A 24149-nucleotide genomic window follows, 5' to 3' on the forward strand; every position below is an offset into this window, starting at 1 on the left:
AATAAATCTATGTCTAATAGATAGCATAAAATTAATTGTGGGTTGTAGTGAACAGGACAGATTATTATAATAAATTACACTAGATGCCTTTTATGTTACTGGTGGTGCCAGAAAGTTGCATTTAGTATTTTGCCTGATGCATCGCATGATGTATCACAATCATCTGGCATACAATATAAGGCTTTAGTCATTAGGAGCGAAAACTAATGGATAACAATGTACAAGAGCAGACAGCTGAGTTGTTACCAATTTGTGTAGAAGATTTTGCAGCTGCAATAAATACTCTGATAGGAGTATTTATGGCTACTTGTTACAGAATGTGAGCTAACTGTAAATGTAAGTGCAGTTTGTAAGATTTGTAGGTGGTCAGCCAGCCGCCTTCTGTGTAATGCTGGAGAACAGTCATCAGGGGGAAGCTATGATTATTGTGTTTTTGTAGTGCACAAGCACCTAATGGAAATGAGCAGAAGCCTAGTCATAGGGTCTGACAGACAAGTCTTATTTCCCAAGGAAATAACTGAGCCATTGTTACAGGAACAAATAATAAAACACAAACAGCTAAAGCAATACAACGATACAACTGTATAGTGGAGCCGAAAATGCAAGCCTGGCCTGCTCAGTACTGGCACACAAACTTTAACCACTTCCAGTCTAGTTCCAGTCTACATTATCAGCCACTAGGATGCTGAATGTATGTGGGATTATCTTTAGGAGTTAGGAATACCTTTCCGACAGCCTTGGTCTGCACCTCCTCTTTGGTGCTGTTACCATGCTTTTTTCCCTGTCAGTATGAGGCTGATGAGCAGTCTTGTGTCACAGCAGCTCCTCACATCCCTTCAGAAAGGCCCCATACACTTTCCAAAATCTGAGTAAAATAGGGTGGTGGATTTGGTAATCATCTTCCCTGGGATTCACTGAAATTCATTGGATTTTCCACTCTGCCTGAAAGATCCAGCTGTCCTAATGAAAGTAATGAGATGATAGAGATGGGAATGATGCTTTTAGTTTGGGAGATTACTTGGTTAGTTGAATGTAAGCAGAGAGACTGTGACAGGAGAGCCTGCTTCTCTAAGCTAAGGGCACAAGAATGTTTTTAGAATTGCACAGGTTTCCAGGTTATGATTCCTACATGTAGTTTTTCCCTGGCTGCCATTTTACCATTTCTTTCTTAACATTTATCAGTTTTTGTATAAGAACCAGTTGATTTACTCTCCTTTTCCCCCCTCCTTTTCTTTTTTTCAGATACATAAGTAAGCTGTGAACTTTTCATTATTTACCTGTGGTGAGTGTTTATCCCCCCCCAGCTCAGACTGTAACTCAGTAGGGCAGGGAGGTTTACCAGGACTTCAGGGGAGAGCAAAATCTAAGCGTTTTGAATCTTTTCATAAGGGCTGGTCCCAACCAGTAACCATGAGGATGGGCAGCCGCTGGTAGACATCCACTTTCTGGCAGTGGGCATGGGAGAAGACAAGACAGAGCCCTTTCTGCCATGGCTAAGACAGTTGCACATTGTCCTTGGGTACAGCTATGGAGATGGGAGACAACCATTGCTGAAGACACAGCAGAGCTTAGAAACTGAAGATCAGGCAAACTAAAATCTATTTGGGATTCTTACCATTTCTTGATTGAAGCTCCTCTCAAGCAGATAAGCAGGCCAAGAACCTGCTAGACAAGGAAAAATATACTCCTGTGGACTCACTTCACATATGTCATTAACCACTTGAAAGAAAATCTACTGATTTTCCTTACAGCAAAAGGGTGTATGTCTGGGGCTTAGTGAACTGAAGCCGCAGTTCATATAACAGGATTGGACAGTAACAAATTTTGGTCAGTAGGGCATCCTTTATTTCTGAGATAGTTCTTAAAATAAATGGGTTTTGCTTAATATTTTAGGTAAGAAAGTAATATTTTGGGATTTGTATCCAGCAGCCAGTTATATTTTATTTTTACTGTCGTATGTGCTGGGAGCACAGTGCGAGCATTTTCTCTGTGCTGCCCAATAGGTGTTGCTGGGGAGAGGATGATAGATGCTGCAGAGCCTGCGTCTGAGGAAGACTGTGCAATTCCAATCTCGAGATTGTCATGACGAGACAGGATTAATTCCCTGCCTTCTTCTCATTACGGTTTGCGGCACTAGAATGAATCTGTTTTATACCATGAGGTGCTCTGGTTGTAATCTTCATCGCAAGCTCCAGAACAGCCAAGGAGAGCAAGAGGAGGACAAAATAGTGACAAATGTTGCAGGGAGTCAGCCAGTTCTTACGACTAATATAATAACGTGAGGAAAAAAAGGGGCCTGCTTCCATGTGGGAATTTCATGTAGAGCATGCAAATAACACATTAACCTCTGGTGGAGAGACATGTCTAAGGTGGTAGACTGCAAATGTGAAGACCCTGATGAGGCTGACTGCAGGGGGATACTCTGGGAGTGTCAGATGCTTTGAAGCAAAAATAAGCTAAGTATCTGAGGGAAATCCAGAATAATGCCATTGGTTTGACAAAGAGCAAAATAAAGACCAGGACCTTGGTGTGTAGAAAAGGAAATTTTGGATACAGGAGAGAATTACATGTTCTCCATTCTCTGAATATTTTCAGCATGTCTCCTGTATCAGCACAGCTCTGGTTTGGAGGCAACAAGGAGAGTTTAAGTTTATCGAGACAAGGACTCAGGGTGAAACTCTGAGGGCACAAGAGGAGGAAGGAAGATGAGAACTGTGTGGATGGAAACTGAAGTAAAAACCTTTGCACAGCATTCTCTGAAGCAGCAGTGCTGCATTTGCACAACTCTGGTGGAAACTTCATTGGATCACTTAGATACCACATTTGGGAAGCAGCTTGTGCCAATCCTGGGTACAGGCTGAGAGAGTGAATCAAGGTAAAACAGCTTAGTCTAGGTGGAGGAAAATCCTTTTTCTGTTTATACTGACCTACAGCTGAGTAATTGTCCATCAATATGGAGTTTGATTGAGGTGGATTTTGAACCCCCTTTGTATGCTTTTTTGCTTCAATAAATATTAAAGCCTAGATAAAATTGGAATAGCTGCCTGGTAATGAGATCATTATATATACATACTGAATTGCTCACAGGGGGTATAATGATTCTTCAGCCTAGGTATGCTGCACATAGCTATTAACAGCTAAGTACAGCCTGCCTTACAGATATGTTTCCAGTCCTAACTCACATAAACCCCTTCAGGATAAAGTTCAAGTCACAGAATATGAATGACTGGGAATATGTTATTTACAGTGTGTGTTAGGAGGTGGAATGAGCTTGGGCTGGTTATTTACTTTTCATGTGGAGTTTTAAAGAATTCTGATTGACTGAAAAGACAAAGAAACAAGAGAGGAAGATGATAAAGGACACAAACCACATCAACTTGCTCTGTGAAGTCAGCTTGCTTTCAGCAGCCATCCTCTTTGCACTGCATCAGGTGTGCTGTAGGGAGTGAACAGTTAATAATGGTACCACATGGGATGGATCTGTGATGAAATGTACTGCAAAACCTGAGTCCCTCCTGCCTCCTAGCAGCAGAAGTGCTCAGTGCTCAGGGTTCATGCCTGGCCACAGGCTGGGGCAGTATCTGCTGCTCCCTGCTGTGGGTTTACATGTGGAGCCAGGGGACAACCCTGCTGGTGTGCTAAGCTGGGAAGTGGATTTGATTCCCTATCTGCGATAGGTTTCTGAAGCAATTTTGTCTCTATCTTGCAAATGGGGAACTTGAGGTAGAGAGAGATGCCTGTGCGCATCCCTTTCCTCGAGTTCTCACCTCTGGGATAAACCCATCAAAACAGCCTCAGAGAGTGTGGAGGGCAGGTGCATTAAATATTATGTGGTGTTGAGGTATCGGGGTGAGGGGAATGAGTAAATAACGATGACAGATTCATTGCTGCTTTCGCCTACACAGGGAGAGTAGGGCCAATAAAAGTAACAGGCAGCTCTAGACTTGTTGCCATGGCTTATATGCTCTGTCTCCATTGAAATCACCTGTGTTACAGCTGCTGTACAAGTATCAGACAGTCCTGATGCTGTTCATAATAATGAAAGAAAACATACCCTATCAAAAGAGCATGTCAACTGCATGCAGAAAAGCTGCAGGAGAGGCATTTTCTGTTGAGTTGCTTGCTTCAGTGACCTTACGTAAGTCCACATGTTGAAGCTGAAATTCAAATATGCCTTTGAGCTTCAGAGTTCCCGGTTGTCATTTCACTGTGCTAAAAGACAAACTTGGGATGCAGTGTTTGCTCTCAGCTGCATGAGTTCTGTAGAATATTCATGTGCGTATTTTCCCTGTTGTCTAGGATTTATTTTTTTCCCTGATTTGACAAAACAGACTGTCTTTGTATGTGTTAGAACAAAACTGGTCCTGGAGAAAGGGGATGAAGTACCTATCTAAGCTGCTTGACTTATGCAAGCCTTGTCATACCAGTAAAATAGACAGCTGTCTGGAATAACAAACTTGGATGACTAAAGGCAGGGAAGGGGAAGACATCTGTCTGACTGTCTTGAGCTGCCAGACTCCTACACCAAGCCCAAGGGACTAAGCTCCTGCTGTCACTGTCAATACAAAACTCTTTAGCCTGGCACTGAATGTGCTTTAACCTGGAAAGCTATATTTAAGCTAATAATCCACATTTTTTTTGTATGTGTGAACTAAGTGGATTTTAGGATCACTTACAGCTGCCTGGCATTATGGATGCAGAATGAATTTGTGTCAGCAAACACAAAACGTCCATAGGACTGTGCTCATAGAAGGGAGCTGCTGTCAGTCCACAGAAGGAAATACTGAAAACTGAACTGTAGTGGCCTGCTTTAGGTGGTGTGTCCCACTGCAGTGGTGACACAGGTACAGTCACCCTGAGCTGCGTGGAAGGTGGGACTGAAGAACATTAAGTGATGCTTTGTAACTTCAGAGAAAGCAAAAGGGTCATAGCTTTTTCTTAACAGAATCTTGAAGGGTTTTATTCTCTTTTAATTTCTTTTTTATTTCTTCTTTTATGCTATCTCAGACCTTCTCAATGGGCCTGCTTCAAAGTCTGAAAAATGAACTTGACCCCTTCTGGCAGAGGCTGGGCTGGGCCAATAACAAAGCTGCTTCTCTGCTGCAGTCTGCATGCTTAAAGCTCTGTTAAAATATAAACCCACACATCAATGGGTTAATGGGTCATTAAAGCATTATCCTTTTCTTCTTCTGTCTCTTCTGGAAAGCTCTTCAGAGTTAATTAGGCTTCTATGAGGATTAGGAAACTACATTTTGCAGCATTTCTTTAGCAATGTGACATCTGAGGCCACCACACCACATCCTTAACCTCCCTGCCAAGCCACTACACCCTATAACTTTTCCTCAGCTGCCTTCCCATTCACCCACCTTGGAGGAAGGGAGAACTGTCCTGGTTCTGAAGAGCTAATACATCCAAGCTAATGCTCAGGCATGGTGCTCATATCTTGAGTTTACAATGTAAGATACTCTGCATTGTGCACTCTGTTATCAGGTTCTCCCTCTTCCCTTCTTGTGGCTTTATGTAAGCTTTATAGGCAGTTCACTAAAAAATGAGGGTCACTTACTTTAACACCTTGACAGCTCTTCCTTTTTGTTCTTCCTTCTCTTAGAAAGAGCTTTGCATTGCCACAGAACAGCTACAGAGGCACTTGCTTTGGTTTTGTTTGTGTGTTTATTTGCTTGACATTGTCCCAAAATTAATTGTAAGGGAGATAAATGGTGTGAGGGGAGTTCACCAGGATTAAGCTGTAGAGAGGTTTCAGAGTCATGTATTTAGCTTCCCTTGCCTGGTGGCAGAACTGAGGTCTTAACATGCAAGCAACTGCATTCCAAGTAAATTAAAGCCACTGTTTGACCTATACTCATTATAGAGTTAAAACGTGGCCTATCATCACCACAGCACTTTCTGGTCTTCTCTGCAGCCACAGTGTTTTAATGTGCCCATTTGGCTATATAATTTATTATCCTTGGGGCTTTACAAAAACAATCCATTTGGCTAAGACAGGGTCATGAGACTTAAAACAGTTTTGTGCTAGTGCTCTCCTAGTTGGTCAATAGCTTTTGAACTGTTGACCATCTAGCAATTGGCCAAGAAAGGTCTCCTGACCCCGTGAACTAAATATAGATCAAGCTCTCCAGAAGGTAAATCTAAAGCTTGAAGGACATTTAGAGGAAAAGTGATTTTTAAATTGAGATGTTTAGATATTATTCCCCATTTTATATCTTTTAGGGCTTACTTCATTGCTCTCTGCTTGCTTTATGGGATTGCCAGACAGATTACAGAAAGGAGAAACTGTAAAAAAAAATATCATCAAATCATCATGGAAATAAGAATAAATAAAAATACTTGCAGATCCTCCCAGGGAAGTCCAGTAGCATTTTCAAGGCTGTCTCGACTAAAATGAGATTTTAAAGTTGATATGACTGACAGTAGCTATATAAAAATAGTTGAGGAGAAATGTCACTTGTATTAATCCAATATAGAGGCAGGGGCTCTTTCCATTGGTGCTGCAATTGTACATGACAGGGACAGAGCAGAAAATACTGACATGCAGTATAGAAGTATTTTTTTAAAGTGGCAGATGAAAATGTCTACAGCCTGGACTTTACATTTCCCAGGGAAAGGTTGTCTCCTTTATCACAGTGGGGATGCTAGATGCCAGTGTGGACGCCTGCTATTAAAATTGCTCTCCCTTTTCTGAATTTGCTGTCTTCTGCTGTCTTTTTTTCTGGAAGTGAGGCAAAGTTCTCCCCCAGATGTTCCTGTGTGGTTTGTACATGGGTACAGATAGGACTGTCTATCACAGCTGCCATTTCCCTTTTTCCCACCTCATTTATTCTTTCTTTAGGAGGGATGAGTCCTGGCTGGTAAGAGAAAAGTTTTGTCTTATTGCTGAGTAATTCTGGCTAAAACACTGTCACTTCACCTCCTGATGGGAAAGGAGCTTGTGCTGCATGAGCTACACTGCCTGACCTGGTGGGAAGAGCAGGAGCTGTGTGGGGCTCATTCCTAGGTAGTATTCCTCCTTCACCACATTCTGAGTGTGGCTAGCTTCAAAGTAAGAACACGTGGTTTTTCTTATTGGCAAGAATGCTGGTGAGGGACTGGGATTCTGCTACAAAAAATACATGCTTGGAGAGTGAGAGTTCCCCGTGCTATTTCCAGAGAGACCTTTCTTTTATTTAAGGCTTTGGGAAATGCACTGTTCAGCTGTAATAGTGCTTGGACTGTCAGGTACCTTCTTGGTAGAAAACCCAATGAAGCTTTTGCCACTGGTAGCCTAAAATGCATATATTGTTTTTTTTCTCTTCTGGTAAGCATGAGTGACCAGTCGCAAAAGCAACCCCCCAAATATTCGCTTGTTGCATTAGTGTGAGACTCTTTAGGATGAGTAGAAGCTCCCTTCTCCCCTTTTCCTGAATGAAAACCCTTGCTGTCTCTGTGTGTGGGAAGAAATCAGAGCTAGATTTGACTTTCCCATAGCTGTGCTGGCAGTAGCAGCAGTTACCGAGGCCCCTTTTGAACAGGATGGCAGCCTCTGAAATGCCCATCTTTATCTGCAGCTTTCTTTGCACTCCCCACAGGCTGCTGTCATATGAATACTGCATCGTAGGGAGCACGCTGCACACGAGGGTTTCTCTGAATTAATTTTGTTTTTGATTTCCTGCCTTTGAAATGTCTTTTGCTTGAAATGAACTGGGTAGCAGTGCTGTAGCGATGAACAGAGAAGGCTGGTCTTTGTGCCTATTACTGTTTCCTTCTCCCTCTCCTCTCCAAGACCTGTTTAGTCTGCTTTGTATTAGGATCTGAATGTCCTTATTTCCTCCCAAAGCATCCTAGCAGAGTCATGGGATGTGTCATGGCAAATGCAAAACCCAACAGTCATAGAGCCTTTGATAATCTCCTCTGTTCTGCAGAAGTAAGCTTTCACTCATCTGCTTCTCCACGAGGTAAGAAATGATACTATTACTTTCTAGGCATAAATCAACATTTATAACAATGCACTACAAGAGACTGAATGTTAATGGCACTGATTATAATGTTAAGACGGCACCAAAGGACCCCCCTTACCATAGCTGATCAGGTAATGAGCTGGGCAAACCATTTATTTCTGTGGTTCACGCACCTCTTCCTTCTTTGCTTGCAGACTTCCAAATGCACATGGTGACTGCTTGATGCATTTCTGGCTTGACAATTGTCCACGTTAACTACCCATCAGCAGCCTGCATGTGAGAGCTGTCAGGGATGCCTCCTTCTGGCAAACAAGATGAAAGGTTGGAGTACCCTGAGGATGTTCCCAGGCATTTTTCTGTTGAAACCAGTTTCAGACAATAACTTGTCACTAAACTATTCCTAGCTGCAGCTGTTCTTGAGCAGGTAAGGTAGCAGTGGGAGCTAGGCAGTTTGGGTGGTGGAAGGCAGCGGGGCTTGGCTCAGTGTTGAAGGCAAATATACTCACACTTTGCTTGCCTTGGAAACAAGGCATGAAAGGCCACATCTCTATAAGAGACTGACTATGACCTGATTATAAATATAAGCATCTGAATACTAGACCTGCGCAACATGAGTTACCTCTTGCATTTCACATGCCAGCTTAGCTGTTCGTTTGATCATCTTTAACTGAAAAACATCCTGTAAGTAATTAATGTTGAATAGCATAGAGTTATTGATGCAGATTTTTTTCCCCACCACATTTCTCTGCAAGATTATCTTGCATTGGATTTGTGCCTTGGTCTCCCAGTGGTTTCAAAGATTGTGCTTTTTTGCTGCAGGTTGGTGGGGACAGAAATCACGGGGGGCAAGTCTTGCTGGAAACAGGCATGCTTGAGCTTACTAAGATGTGGAAAAGTCAGACTTATTCCACTGTGAGGACAATGGCTTTCAAATACAACCTGGTGAATGCATGAAAGACCATACAGTCCCTTCCCTGACTGCTTGTGGAAGTAGTAGCATGCTGGACTCTATAGTTTAGGGAGGAAAGTGTCTACTAATGCTGGTAGATTACCAGTAAGACAAAGGAATATTAAACAAAGAAGTGTTATAAACTTGGCAGTTTTGGAGCCATGAGTATATATAGAGCAACTAGTAAAAATGCATATGAAATATAACTCACAGGTGTTGTTCTGTCTGTGTTACTCTATACAGACAGTACTCACCTGTGCTCTTACTGAGCTGGAAGCAGACGACAGTTCTGAGACACTCCATAAGTGCCTGGGTTTCTTCAGGCACTATCTGTGATACCCAGATATGTGTCTTCCAAAAGCAAATAGGTTGTATGATTGATACCTTTCATTAACGTCTTTTGGTATCAATATTTGTAAAGTAGCCTGTGTACTCCTGGTAATGTTCAAAAGTTTAGTCCGTTAAACCAAAGCTGCACAGTATTGGTATCTTTTTACATCTAGTTATCACAATAAAAAGGATTATTCATTATTCCAAAGTGTGTGTTTTCTGTCACAAAAGGGCAAGAAACAAAGAAATGCAGTATTCACGCACACCCCCAAAATAGACAGAGTTTTAGTTTAGAAATTAAGATCTGCAAGCATGTGAATGAAGATGATTGAGGATACTTATCTGTTCAAATGGCTTAATTGGCCAAACACTTATCTTTTGTATCTGCAATAGGAGGAACATCTCTGCACAGAGCAATTTGAGTAATAATGAACTATATCAGTTAAATTGAGTGTCACAAACAAGGTGATGAGGCAATTTAATAATGATGGCATATAATAAGTTGTTAAAAGATTTTCTCTAACATACATGCCTACTAGAGCTATAGGTAGACATGTGATATCGAAACCCTTGGTACCAGAGCATGTCCATCATTTCTTGATGTGGCACATTAAATGTCATGGGTTTTGGGTAGAAAGGGGCCTTTCTATTAAATAGAAGGAAATCTTATCATGTACAATAGCTGGCATCTGTGCTGTTTGCATTAAGTGTAACTGACAGCAATAACTAGTGTAAACAGCACAAAATGCAGCATTCCAGTTTTACAGCAGTGAGAGGAGGCTGGCTCTTCACACAGCTCTTCAATCAAAGCAGTGAGGACTTGACCCCTCAGCATTAATGGTGCAGCTAGGGTGTTTTTTTGTAATGAAAGGTCATTTTCCCTCTCAGGAGAAAAACATGAAAGTGTTTGGTTGTATTTTTTTTTTCCTTAAAGATATGAACAGGATGGGCATAACCTTTAAAGGATGACATTATGCCTTGGACCACATAGGTGCGGTAGGAATCAGTCGCAATGGGGGGTTGATTCAAATATATGCCTTTCTTCTCCAGAGCTGATGGGTGGGAAATGTGAGAGGACAGTGGGGTAAAGAGAAAGACTCCTTTCCTTGCTGGCCACAGAAGGTAGTGTGAGGCAGCAATAAACTACTATCCCTTACTACAGAGTTGAAGTCAAAGAGAAACTGTGCGAGGGCATGTCTGAGGGCAAGGTTACTCCATGCAGTATAAACACATCACACTTGGGTAGCTCAGATGCTGGAAACAGGCAAGCTGCAGCAATATGCAGCAGAGAGATGACTAATTTACTTGCGGATCTCTATGTTGCTGTAACTAGGGGGGCTTTCAGTTGGATCATTTTTGGCAAAATAGATGATTGCACCCACTGATTCAGCTTGCTAGGAGGGCTTCCAAATCCTGGCATTAGGTTGTGGCAGGTACTGCTGTATTTTCCCAGTGTCTTAGTGAGACAGAGGTGGCTGGTTAAAAGATCAGATTATTCATTGCTTATGGTGAGTGTTTCAAGCACTTTCTCACTTTTGCTTTTTTTTTTTAATTGATATGTATAAAATTACTTTTTCTATTTTTCTTATGCTCGACATTCCAGGATCTTGGAAATATACAGCCAAGTCCTCAAAAATGGTTTTTAAACCAAGGGGAATAATAGAGGTTGTCCACCTAGCTGTGCATATTCTCTGGAATGTAACATGTACGCTTGGTCATGTGAACTCTTGAGTGAAAACGAATCCTAATGAAAATAAACCCTACAACCTATTGATTTGTATGAAGAATTAGAGCTTGTACAAGCATACGAATCTAGGGATGAGGCTATGGGTTTTGTGCAAACCAGTATGACTACACTGAATTCAGTCTGCATTCACCAGCTGTCACTATCTGAGTGGGGATATGAAAACTTTGGCACATAAATTCAGGATATGTGACTACTGTGGCAGAAGTCTTTGCAATATCTGGTCTTGAACATGGTTTAGTGTGATGTGTCCATGCCCATGGCAGGGGGGTTGGAACTAGATGATCTTAAGGTCCTTTCCAACCCTAACTATTCTATGAAGCTCATCACTGATCTCTTGTTTCACAAGATGAGCCCTTTTGTTTCTTCAGCTCCTCTTAATTAGAGCTGCTTTTCTGGGATTGTCATATATTCTAAAAAAAAAGAAATAAATATTTTCTACTTTAAATTCTTTTTAATAGTTTTCAGTCTTTGTTTTGGTTCTTAATTTCCTAAAAACCACAACAGCACCTACAAAGAACAATGGGTGTGAATGCAAAGAAAAGTACTAAACCAGGAGCAAGACATTTGTGGTGCAGTACATCAAACACCATGCGAGAGGTTTCCCACAGTGTGTGATCCCACAGCTGTCCTGTGCAGGCAGAGCTTGTTTTCAGTACCAGGCATGCACAAAGCAATATAAAGAATAAAACCAACAAACCAGCAATGAATCAATAATTAAAATCCCATGCATCAGTTTCCTGTTGGAATGAAAATGAGATGACTTTGTTGCATCATTTAATATGCTTTCCTTCTGGAAGGCAGGAGATACTTACAGTGATTAGGGCATTATTAAAAATAGGGAGAGAATAGAGTATTGACTCTGAGGTTTCCAGTGACGGTAGGATTGGGCCTGACTTATAAGCCAGATGCAAGCTGGTAATAGTGCAGGTGTAATGGTTATGTTTGTCTGTAAAAAACTTTACTATGGCAAGTAGCAATTGGGGCCACTATAATGCTGCTTTTGGTACAGGACCAAATAGGCCTGAAATGTACCTCTCGAGGCCAAAGAATGGAAAATAAGTGTGCTGGTGCAAAGTGTTTGTAATCACAGGCTCTTATCTACCTTTTTGCTCAGCCCAGATGGGTGAGGTGCAGGGTGAAGAAAAGGGCCTTTGGTGCCTCCTGCTCTTTCAGATCTGTATTCCTTTTGCAAAGCAGAATGCAGCAGTTCAGTCTTTGCATGCCTGGTATTAGTTTTTCTGTGATGAATGGGTATTGAAACAAGAATGAGTGTATGTGTGCGTGTGTTTGTGTGTGTGTGTGCACCCAGCTGCATTAAATCCCATGTATCTATATCTCTTTACCTTTAGCTTCCAGGGAGGTGGTGTAGTGTGTGGACCCTGCTAGCTGGTAGAAAAGCTTCTGGCTTCTTGTTAAACCTGTGTGTGCTCTCAGCCTTTGAATTCCTGTTTGACACAAGTCTCTGGCAGAATTGATGGAGTGCATGAAGCTGTTTCCAGGATGTCAGAGGAGTCTTTGACAGAGCTGATCTTCCTAAGTCTCTAGTGACACCAGGGATGACAGATGATACTCAGAGGAACCCCTTCTTCAGTGGCAGCCGCAGTGACCTCCAGTGCAGTTCAGCAGTGCAGTCATAGGCATGGCAGAGCCAGCCATACTCCTCGTGTGGCCCTAGGCACCCAGCAGTCCTGTGGATGGCACGAGGGGCAGAGCTGAAGCTGCTCTGCTTCTTGAGGAGCTGCTCAGAGTGACTGGGTTTTATAACCAATGCTCCACAAACACATATGCTCCACATATGTCCGTCTCACGCTTGACATCTGTTCTGTTTGGCCTTCAGTATTGGTTACAGTAATAGAGAGATTTATTAAATGTTGTTTGCAAGTTTCACATCTTTTTTTTGGGTTTTTTTTGGAAAGTTGTACCATTTCTGTTTCAAGTGTTGTGCTAAAAGCAGAGCAAGTTGGCTGGCAGGCAGATTAAAAGACACTAGGGAAGAAAAAAGCAGTGAGGCTAAAAGAGCAAATGGCTGCAGAGTTGTCACTTGTAGTACTTCTAGATCCAAAACCCCACTTACAGTTACTTACATGGTACTGGAGTTTTCTAGGCAGGCAGAAAGGAAAGCAGGGCTCTGCTCTTCTGCACCAGCTCTCCTGTTAATGCCTGGGTAAATATAGTATTGCGGTGCTATGCTGTGCAACTGAGTGACATTTAATGATGTGCAAGGTGATGAAGATGAGCATCAGCAGAAGGATCCTTTCAGATTTAATTTCTTGTCTAAAAGCTTAGGCCTGGGAGTACGATTGTGCTAGTGACAGCAAGTCAAACCCTGATGCCAGCAGCTCAGCAGAACTGCTCAGGTGCTGGAGAAGCCATAGTTACCCTAGTCCATGCTTGTGCTATTGCACAGTCTTTTGCAAAGGTCTGGGTGAGACGCCTCGTTCATTTCCTGTTCCTGTGTTTCTAGGATAGCTCTTTCTGCTTCCCTGAGTGACACTCCACTTGATATGGATGGCACAAAACCAGAGCTGAGGTGCAGCCAGTGCACCAGTGTACCTCTATCTGCATCTCCTCCTCATCCTGGCATGTTCGCAGTTGCTGTTCTTAACTGGCACCAACTCTCAGGTTTCCTGCCAGTAGATCTCTTTGCAAAGCTCCAGAACCAGACCTTTTTGCAGTCATTTAGTATTGGCCAAGCCAAATCAACGCCAGAGCATCCGAGAGAATGACCTGTCCTTTGTTGCTCCCTGTGCTGGCTCAGCAGCTCATTGCATTGCCAGCTCTCCCGCAGCATTAATTTTGGAGAGGTAAAATTAGGAGTGTTGTGGCCTGTCCAACATTGAAATAATCAAATCATCCCATTGTGTTCAATGGATGGTTGAGTATTGGTGGAAAGGCAAGGAGAGAAAGAACCGTAATTTTTGCACTTATGTTTTGTACCTTAATGAATGAGAGAGGATACTTTAATAATACAGCTGATGCAACCCTGATGGCAAGGGAACAGTGTTTGGGCAGTATTACTTCAACCTACCCCCCACCACCCAACATTTCTCACAGTTTTTGCTGTCAAGGTTTGTTTTCTGTAGGTCTGTTTCCTCCCAGCATACTTCAAAGTTGCTGTAGCTGCACATCTGTCAATGACTGGAACATGAGTTTCTAATTTTCAGTTGTCGAGTTTTCTTTCCTCAAGATGGGCAGTTTATTTCCTTCACTGCAGCCCTTTGAGACCGAGCCTATTCTCAAAGATTTTTAGGACGTTGTTGCCACTTCCTTCTCCCAGATCCTTAAAAACACTGGGATCCTCCTAACACCTGCTTTCTGGTTTTATATATTTGATTTGTTTTCTCCTCTCAATCATCTTATCAGTTCCTTGTTTTATGTAGATAATTTTTAGCCTTTAATTTGTGATGTTGTTATGTTCCTTTTTGTGTGTGTCAGTACACATACATGTAAGACTGAAGATATTAGCTTTTCACCCTCCCTGTTACTTTGCTTCCCAGCATGACTACTTGGGTGCTGGAAATGTCTTCAGAGATGGTATGCACTGTCAGATCCCATGTGCCCAACTGCAGCTGAACCCCATTAACGACAGTCAATGCACAGCACTTCCCTGGAGACACAGAGTGCCCCAAGTAAGAGCTGCTTTGGTTTTATTGGTTTACCAGACCATGTTTTTGGTAGTAAACCTTCTTCCCCATCTCCCTTTTGCCTTTTAGCAACGTCTGCTTTATTCTGCTTCAGTATTTTCCCCTGCTGGATTTTAATGTGAGGAAATATAGTACTACAAGCAAGGAGCAACGGGAGAAATGCCTTTCTCAGCCAGAGCCTGCTCATCTGCTATGGTGTGCTAACTGCCTTCAAATTCCTGATTATCTTCCTTCATTAGTCAATACATGGGCAAAATTGCCTCACCTCTACCTGTTCTTTCTGCTCAAAGATGAGCTAGTGCTCCCAGTCAGACCCCAAATGTATTCATTTTCTTTTTTGCTATGGGAATATTCCAGGAAATTTTAGGAAACAGAATTACCCCAACAGTCTTCATGTGCCACCACAAGGTTATTGCCTAACGCCTTGGTCATGGTTTGGTAGTTAAATGCCTCCACCATACAGCTGTGCTCTCTGGAGCCTTCGCTACAAAGGGGAAGGTCTGATGCACAAAATGTGAAGGAGGCTGATGAAAACGAAGGCTAAATGCAATAATAGGAATATCAGAAAGTTGCATGTATTTCAATGACAACCAGATTAAAGTTTCTCCACAGAAATTTCCAATTATTGCCAAATTTATATTTGCAAACTTTAGTATTGATACATTGTAAAAAAAATGAATAATGGAAGTATTTTCCTTGAGTGGCTGAATAAACTTTGCCCACATGTAAAAGCCAGAAATATCATATTTAGGCACACGATAGCCCCAGAAAAATCCATAATCTGAAACTTTAGTAGTGCTGAGCAGAGAAGCATGAATGTGGACATGAAAACTGGTACTTAAAAAGGATAAGTATTTCCAGTCTTGGGTTTATTGCTAAGATTATCTCATCCCTCAAAATGTGTTTACCCATTGGTGTAATTGTAACTGGTGTATAAAAATGTAGCAAGAATAGTCTATAAAGATGTCATTCTTTCAGTAAAATGGAGCTTCAGGAAACTTGATTAATGAATAATACAGCTCATTAAGTAAAAACTCCAGCTGAGACAGATTATTGGTGAAATATGTTTAATAGCAAAATAATCCTCAAAAAAAATTGATTTCTAAGAAGCCAGGAGCTTCACAAAGAAGTAAAAGGTCTTAAACATTAACTTTTGTCCTAAGATTATGTATGTTTTGCCATGAAGCCTTCAACACATGGATCATGGAGAAGATATGGCTGGAAACCTGCAGAAAAAGTGACAGAGTCACAGAATCATAGAATAGTTAGGGTTGGAAAGGACCTTAAGATCATCTAGTTCTAACCCACCCCCCCACCATGGGCAGGGACACCTCACACTAAACCATGTCACCCAAGGCTTCATCCAACCTGGCCTTGAACATCACCAGGGATGGAGCATTCACAACTTCCCTGGGCAACCCATTCCAGTACCTCACCACCCTAACAGTAAAGAATTTCTTCCTTATATCCAGTCTAAACCTCTGCTGTTTAAGTTTCAACCCATTACCCCTTGTCCTGTCACTACATAAAGCATCTGATATTTTTGAACTACATTTTCAGAAATAAAAATGAGGCTTATTTTTTTTTTTCGGATGGGGGATCCCTAATTAATCAAAAATCCCCACATTACAGTTTCACTGCTGTGAGGAGATTTTGTGTCTAAGTCATGGAAGAGTAAAATTTAAGGTGAAATTTCCCTTAAGACTGTTCCTCTGTGGGTAACCTCCTTTTTTTTGGTCCTTTCCTCCTCTACCCTGCTGTCTTTTCCTTTAGTACTGCCCTTCTCTCTCTGATTCCCTTCTGCCTCTGACGTTGTGCAAGTTACCTGAAAGTGCTTATTTCCTGAAAACCTATGTTCAAGTATGCTTTTAAAGAGATATTGCTGAGTTCTGGGTTAGATTTAAAAATGCTGTAGTTGAAACAGCCAGATAGTTCTGTTTTGGAATGGAATAGTGATATTACATGAAAACTATTCTTGTTTTTTGGGGGTTTTTATTTGTTTTCCATTAGCGTGAACACCTAGGGATTTACTTAGGGTTTCGTTGTTTATGGTAGTGCACAGTTTCAGGAGGACTGGAGCAGACAAGAGGAAACGTGAAGATGGAAAAGAAATGCTATGGGATGTATGAGGAAAATACAGAAAAAGTAGGAACAGCTGCCTGCAAGACTTTTCAAATGCCTGAGTAAATATGCACAGCTGTTAAATATCAACTGGATAGGACAAGGGGCAATGGCTTTAAACTGAAAGAAGGTAGGTTTAGATTAGATACTAAGAAAAAGTTCTTCCCTGTGAGGCTGGTGAGGCCCTGGCACAGGTTGCCCAGAGAAGCTGTGGGTGCCCCATCCCTGGCACGGTCCAAGGCCAGGCTGGACGGGGTTGACAGGGCTTTGAATAATCTGGTCTAGTGGAAGGTGTCCCTGCCTGTCGCAGGGGTTGGAACTGGATGAGCTTTAAGGCCCCTTCTGACACAAACCATTCTGTGGTTCTACAATATAAAAGCAGAAATAAATTGAAAGGAAAAAAAAAATAATAGTAACAAAAAAAGACAACCACATGCATGCTTTAAAAATTACATTGAATCAATAAATTAAATGTCCTGGGGAAAAGGTAGTGAATTTTCAAGAAGTCAGTTTTTTTTACTGAATGTCAGTTGCTAGAATGCATCTTGGCTTCTTGGAATTGCTTTAATGAAAGCCCATATCAGGAAAAGGTTTTTTCTTTCCTTCCTTCATTTGGGGTGTATTTAGTAGATTATGTATAGTTCAACATTTGCTGAGGACTGATTAGTAAATTCATATGCAGTCAGTATTTTTTCTGCTAGAGGACAGTATTATTTAGCTGGTAAGTTCTCACTCTGGGCTTCATCTCCAGACATGGAGTTCATTCAGGCAAAGGGACCTCTGTATGCCTGCTAACCGTAACAGAGACAGGAGTGTACAATCTGCTTTTGTGCTGGCTTTGGTACTGATTTCTTCTTGAGTTTTTAGTTAAGCCACTTCCAGTAAGGTTGGGTGTCAAATATGAGTGGTGATACTTGACTCAGGAGTCTGGTTATTTTATGTAGGGGTCCATCTAGGATGCTAGAAAGCAAAGAGCTTCATTCACAAGTGTGGACCAAATAAAATTAGACAGAAACAGAAGTATCTTTCATAACCCAGCACCTCTGATCCTTGCAGCAATTATAACTCAGCTGACTGGGGCAGCAGCTGATGTACCCTATGGAAATTGGATACAATTGCTAATTTCCTTAATATGTGTCAGTGTGCAATATAATATCCCGATCCATTCCAGTGGCAGGGGTGAGGACCCATGAGCCAGGAAGCAGCAAACACAGGAGAAACCCCAGGGCAGGATGAGCCCAGGTTCTCCTATTCAGGCACTCCATTTGGAAAAAAACTGGCCTGCTTATCCTGTATCTTAGTGCACTTACCCATGAATAAAGGAGAATAATCTCTCTAATGTGTGAAGTGCTTTGAAGTCTTTTCTGAGCTGGAGGGTCAGACCATTTAGTGCCTTTTCCTGTGATGGCTTTCTGATACTTAAACAAGCAGCAGTCAGTCAGAAGAATCAATTTGTTGCTTCTATGAGGGCCATAATTCATCCTCCCTGATTGAAATGATCAGGGATGCAGAGGCGGCTCTTTGCTTCTGAGTAAACACTCCTTTTATGTTCCTTTAACACAAACACCTGACACTAAGCAGGGATGCATAAAAGGAAGTCAGGCTGCAGGCTTTTTCTTGAAGTAGGTGTTTTGTGATGGATTAATGGCAAATCATGATACATTATTTATTAGATAATAAGTGTGATAATTGTTCTTATTTATCATGAGTCTAGCTCAGCTCATTCTCCTGTCATTCCTTCAGTCAAGCTGCCCCTGGGGATTCACCAGATGAAAAACAGTCCAAAGGTCATTCCAACAATTTTTACTCATAATGGCATGCTGATTACCTCCTAATTGAAAAGTGTAAACTACAGACACTGTAAGTAATGCAAGTGACCCCTGTCTTCATGGCATAATGTGGAGAGTCCCTGTGTGTCTCACAGCCAGCCACAGAGAGCGGCATTCCCTTCCTGTACTACTCAAATCTCCAGAATGATTTAGGAAGAAAGTTCTGCTGTCATTACAGGGAAAAAAAGCAAAAACTTTCTCCATATCAAGAACATGATGTTGATGTGTAGATAAAACATCGTGGAAGCAATGCAGATGTGATTTGGGCTCAGTTCTGGGGTGCAAAGTAGCACAGCCTTTTGGATATCTGTTAAAACCCATCTCGTGAAGAAAGTGTTTCAATTTTTGCTACCTCTGTTTATACTTCTTGTTGCAAGGTACTGCAAAGACTCCGCACGCCAAATATGTTCATAGTTGTAGCAGTAGAAGAAAAAAGTGGCGTCTATGTCAAATATCTTCAAAAACTAATTTGCTGAAAAGCACAAATGTCATGATGCAGGAAACTCACTGGTTTGTTCTCTTATCTCCCTAAGGTATTCTGGCAGTATTGCCTTGATAGAAAACTTGAAGATACTGTGAATGAACAAATGCAGTATGACCAGTACTTGGCTCCACAATTTCTCTTTAAAGCCCATACCAAGTCTGCACCATCATTTTCTACTAAATCATGCTTTTCCCCCCATTATTATCATGCATTCTACTTCTCACACTTCCCTCTGACTGTCAGTCCCACAGTTCTTTCCTTGGGATTCTTCTGACTAGAGTCTGAAACATCAAGTTTTTATGTTGCAGCTGCATAATGTCTGGCATATAGCCTCTCTCAACCTCCCAGATAAAATTCATATAAAAAAGAGTGTAAAACACTTGTCTAGGTCTGTAGTTTCTATCAGTACAAAAGGAATGCTGAACTGCAGAAAGCTTTTCTGAGCAGCAAATAGAGCAGCACATCTGTGATTCGCCTTCTGCAGTGTTCCCTTTGGAAATACTTTCCAGCTGCTGGCTGGCAGTGACCTCACTGAGCTAATAATGTCACATTCTCACACCAAAATGGTTTCCTCTGGGTTTATTCTTGGCAGTCTGGGAGATGTTGTGAGCCTGCTGAGACTCAGGACTATCAGAAGTCACCCAGTGCCAGACCATGGCCATCCATAGGGCACTAACCACATGCTGCTTTTCTTCAAACAAGGCTCCTGAGATCAGCTATTAGAACACTGTATGCCTGTTGTATTCTCCTTGGGTGATTTGTCTTTGCCTCTTCTAAAGTACAAGAAGAGCTTCAAGTTACCCAGAGTAGGGAGAATAATGCATAAAGCAACGAGTCTTGTTTGTGTTTAAAATAGGCCTGAATAACTGTTGTGGATAAACAGCACAGAAAAGCTGTTCCACACAGTGGGCTTTTTTATTACAGTTTGTAAGCAATGCTTTGTACACCACAGATCATATCTGGGTGGAATAAATTTTATTAGCTTTATGCATGTACAAGACAATTGTTTACATTTGAGTTAGTCAGCTTGCTTTTCCCAAGAGAAGTACACGTTCTTCACCTTATTTCCTTCAGATGCCTGAATGAGGTTAATTGTGCCCTAGAAGTGCCACTTTTATTTTCATTGATTATTAAAGGAGCCTTGACAATCAAGTCAGATAGAGATGTTTAAATCTGATCAGATGAATCCCAATTTCTAGTCCAGAGTAAGCACATCCCACAAGGAAATGAGAATGAAAGTTAGTCTGCTATAAAATTCATACTTTCCTACTAAAAATACCCTAACAATATTCTTTGAATACAAGGAACTCTTATTTGCAGCTGTGTAAGTTGGTCAAGTTACACTTCCACATTAGTAATGCAGTTTAGTCCTTTAAACGAACAGTTTCTTTTCTTTTTTTCAGAACCTTATGTAGATGTTAAAAGATCAACAACAACAACAACAGCAACAAAAAAGGAAAAAAAAGAAAGGAAAAGAAAAAGGAGTGCAAGATGAAAACAAAATAGAATTGTTGATGGAGCGCAGTCTGGGTAATAGCTTTCAGGTGTGGTCACAGCCATAAATGATCAAGTCAAGATTAGCAGCCATTTTTCTTCTGAGAAGCAGGAGATGATCTTGTGTGCTTGTAGCTTGTTGCAAAGTGAAAATCAAGCAGGTAAGCCTAAAGACAGAGATTCCTGATATCATTAAAAAGCATAACCTTGGGATTTATTTTAACATGATTCTCTGTATGTGGTCATGTGGGAAACATGCTTGTTATAAATTGCTGCATTTTAGCTGAGATTTGTAACTTCCAAGGAAAGTATGGTAATTTCCTTGGAATATCTTAGTGTAAATCCTAGCAGTGGTGTGCTTTATCCTCAGGTTCCTGGGAGGGGGATACTTTTTGCTAGAGGGGCACAAAGTTGCACGCTTTGAATTTGCATATAAACAATGTCTTAGTTTTTTGGTTTTTTTTTAACGAACCAAAAAGTGGCAGGGATTCCATCAACAGATGGGCTGTGAAGCAGAAAACAGGACTTTTGACAAAGTGAGTACAAATTCATATCTTAGCATCTTTCCAGCCTAGTAAGGAAAAGAGACTTTGCAGGTATTTGAGCTAATGTCTAATCTGTTTTAGCAATGAAGCTCCTATTTATAAATAATCCTTCTAGGAATGTGGATCTGTCTTGTTGACTTTTAGTTTATATTAGGATGAGAGAGCATAACACTTGTTAACCTTAATGTACTTGTTCCTGATCGGTGGCAGTGAAACTGCGAAAGAATCTTGCAGGCTTACTTCAGCAGAAATCAGGCTGCAGATCAATCCTTTTTACTTCAGAAAATCAAAGCATCTGTTTATATTGTTTATCTCGCAATGAATAGCTGAAGCAGGTATCTAGAAACTTTGTACTTGATGTGCCTTAAAACTTAATCTATTTCACTTCTTTTAAGGATTTTTAAACATGCTTATCAATTTATATAAAAATAATTTGCTGCATATGTGACTGTAATGCAAATCAGCACTTATTATCTGCATATATTATTACTTTAACGTTTTTATGTTAACACAACACACCCTTGTTCTTCATTACCAAGCAGTAATGGGCCTTTAATGAAAAAAGAAAAAGGTCTGGGACATAACACTGCAAGAAGCCTCTGGCCTGTGGGCAGAGCTCTGTAAATTGTTACAGCTCCATTGCCTTCAATGGCTAGAGGTTAATGCCTCCCACAGCTAAAGGCGATCTGCCTGCTGCGAGATACACCATGAGCTTTTTTCCAGTGGCTTATCCTCTGCAATGAATGTAATAGCAGCCTGAAGGACCACATCCAGCTGGCCTAAATTTCTTTGTGCCTGCTCAGTCATTGCCTGTCTGAGCTTGGATGACCCATCAGCCCCTTATGGTGAAGGCATGTTAGTGGTTTGTATCAGAAAGCAGGGAGTTGTAGCTGCCTGCTGCTGGGTTCACTTGAAGTAGCCAGCGCTGTGAATCCAGGCCATGACTTGGAATCGTGCTTCAGGAGCTCTTGTGAGGTGCTTTTCTACGTCTATGTTTTCCTTGGTAGGTATTCCTGCAGTGGTATTGGTTGGTGTAATCGCAATCTATAACTGGAAAGGTACAGTTTCTAAAAAGGATGTGACTCGGTAAAGAATCATGCAGAATATGGAAAGGGCATGCAACGATTTGTTAAGGTGTAAATATTGCCTGGTGCTCTCTGCTGAGCAGCTGCATGTAATAGCACTGGTAGGATCCCTTGAGGTTTCAGAAAAAATGGATTATTACTGCATAATGCCTTATATTGCTGAACTGATCCCAGTTCAAAGGCATGTGCTTCTACTTTGTGGCTCTTGAAAAGCTAATGATGTCTCTCTGAAAGAATTATGTGAACTGAGTAAGAGAGATGTATTAATGCAAGCTGGAAATATAAGGAACAATGCCTTCTCAAAAGTAGATGTGCTGCTAATGCATTTGTTACCGGGCTGCGCTTACATATGGTAGCTCATCTCTGGTTTCATAGTGAGAGTGAGCATAAATGTTCCGTGTTACAGATCACGGACAGTTGTAGGCACTCAGAACATCTGGAATCTTTATTTTTCCTTTGTCTTGTAAGTATTAAAGGTAATATAAAGGTGACCTGCAAACCTGTGTCTGATGATTTTAAAATTGTCTCTCAGACCAATTTGCCCTTTCTGTTGTTTGTCTTTGAATTGTGTGGCTGTGCAGGAAAGCCTCCAGATCCTGTGTCCTGTGAAGAGGGTTGGCTTCTGCTTTTTATGGGTAGGATCAGAGAAGAAAGCAAGAGGGAGCTGGAAAAAGGACTTGAAATGAGCTGATGCAGATATGGGCACAGCTGTACAGAGGGTGTAAAGGGATGCACAGTAATGCTACTGAGAATCGATTACTTTGTTTGCAGAAAGATATTTTCCTCTATTTTTTTTTTTAAGGGGCAACTTCTGATCCCAGTTACTTGATTTTTATGTGTGTTTTCAGAAACATTCTCAGAGTACAATTTAGTGTATTTACAATACACCATTCAAACTAGAGCAGCATAAATGCATGATGTGAAGGCAAGCTACCATGCTGTTTACCCTGATATGCCTGCAACTGTCAGAAAACCCAGGGACTGGTGAGCATCAGGCCAATCATTTGGCATTGTGAGCTCTTGTTTTGCGTGACAGAGATTTTTCTGAGGATCAGGAGGAGTTTCTAAGCAAAGTTTGTTTTTTGATCACATACAGTTCTGGGTCTTCAGAGTGTCCTTTTAAGCTTCTCTTGCTCTCAACTCCAAATCCTGCTTGAAGTCCTTGGAGGCTCCCGCCAAAGGGTGGTTGGGATTTTGAGCCAACCTGTTTCATCCTAATGCTAATCAGTCTTGCCTCTTCCCAGTGAGTTAGGCATACACATCTTTGAGAAAAATGAGTGTTGTTTGATAACTGTGACTTGCAAACAAAAATGAGTCTCTAAGGCACAGTTTTAGTTTACAAACATATACCTGTGGTCAAACTTTGGTGTCCCTCTGCATAATTTTGGGAGGGCTGGATTGTTCTGCAGCCGTTCTCCTGGGTAGGATCATTGCTAGACACAGGTTCTTATACTGGAGTGGCTGTTGCTTTATACCCTTTAGATGGAGAGGGCTGTTCCTTCCCTAGTGCAGTTCACACTATTTTTTTCTTTCCTGTTCTCTTAATAGCAACAAAAGCCCAATTCCATCGAAAGTGGTGTGAAAGGATTTGACTAGACTTTATTCTGCTGACTTCTGATACCGAATTCAGCGGTCCCAGGATTACATTCCTGATTGGCACTTGCTTTAAGGTGGTGTTGCATCATGTTTGACATTGTTGTAAGTGTATCAGAGAAATTGCTAGGAAGTTTCTCAAGTTGGTTTTAATAGTGCAGTAAGGCAGAAGAAAATGTAAATTTTCTGTATTTAATGAGAAATCTGGCAGTGAGGGAGAACCTTCTGAGATTACATCTTGTGCTGTATAGTCTGCTGGTAAAATGGGACTATAGCCGTTAGACATAGCATGATGAAGACACTGATAGCAAGCAACAGAGGGAAAGTATCCTGATTTGACAGTAGAGAGACATTGTCAAATAAAAAAGCTAAAACA

Source organism: Melopsittacus undulatus, chromosome 7 (genome assembly GCF_012275295.1).
Source record: "Melopsittacus undulatus isolate bMelUnd1 chromosome 7, bMelUnd1.mat.Z, whole genome shotgun sequence".
Classification (NCBI taxonomy): Eukaryota; Metazoa; Chordata; class Aves; order Psittaciformes; family Psittaculidae; genus Melopsittacus; species Melopsittacus undulatus.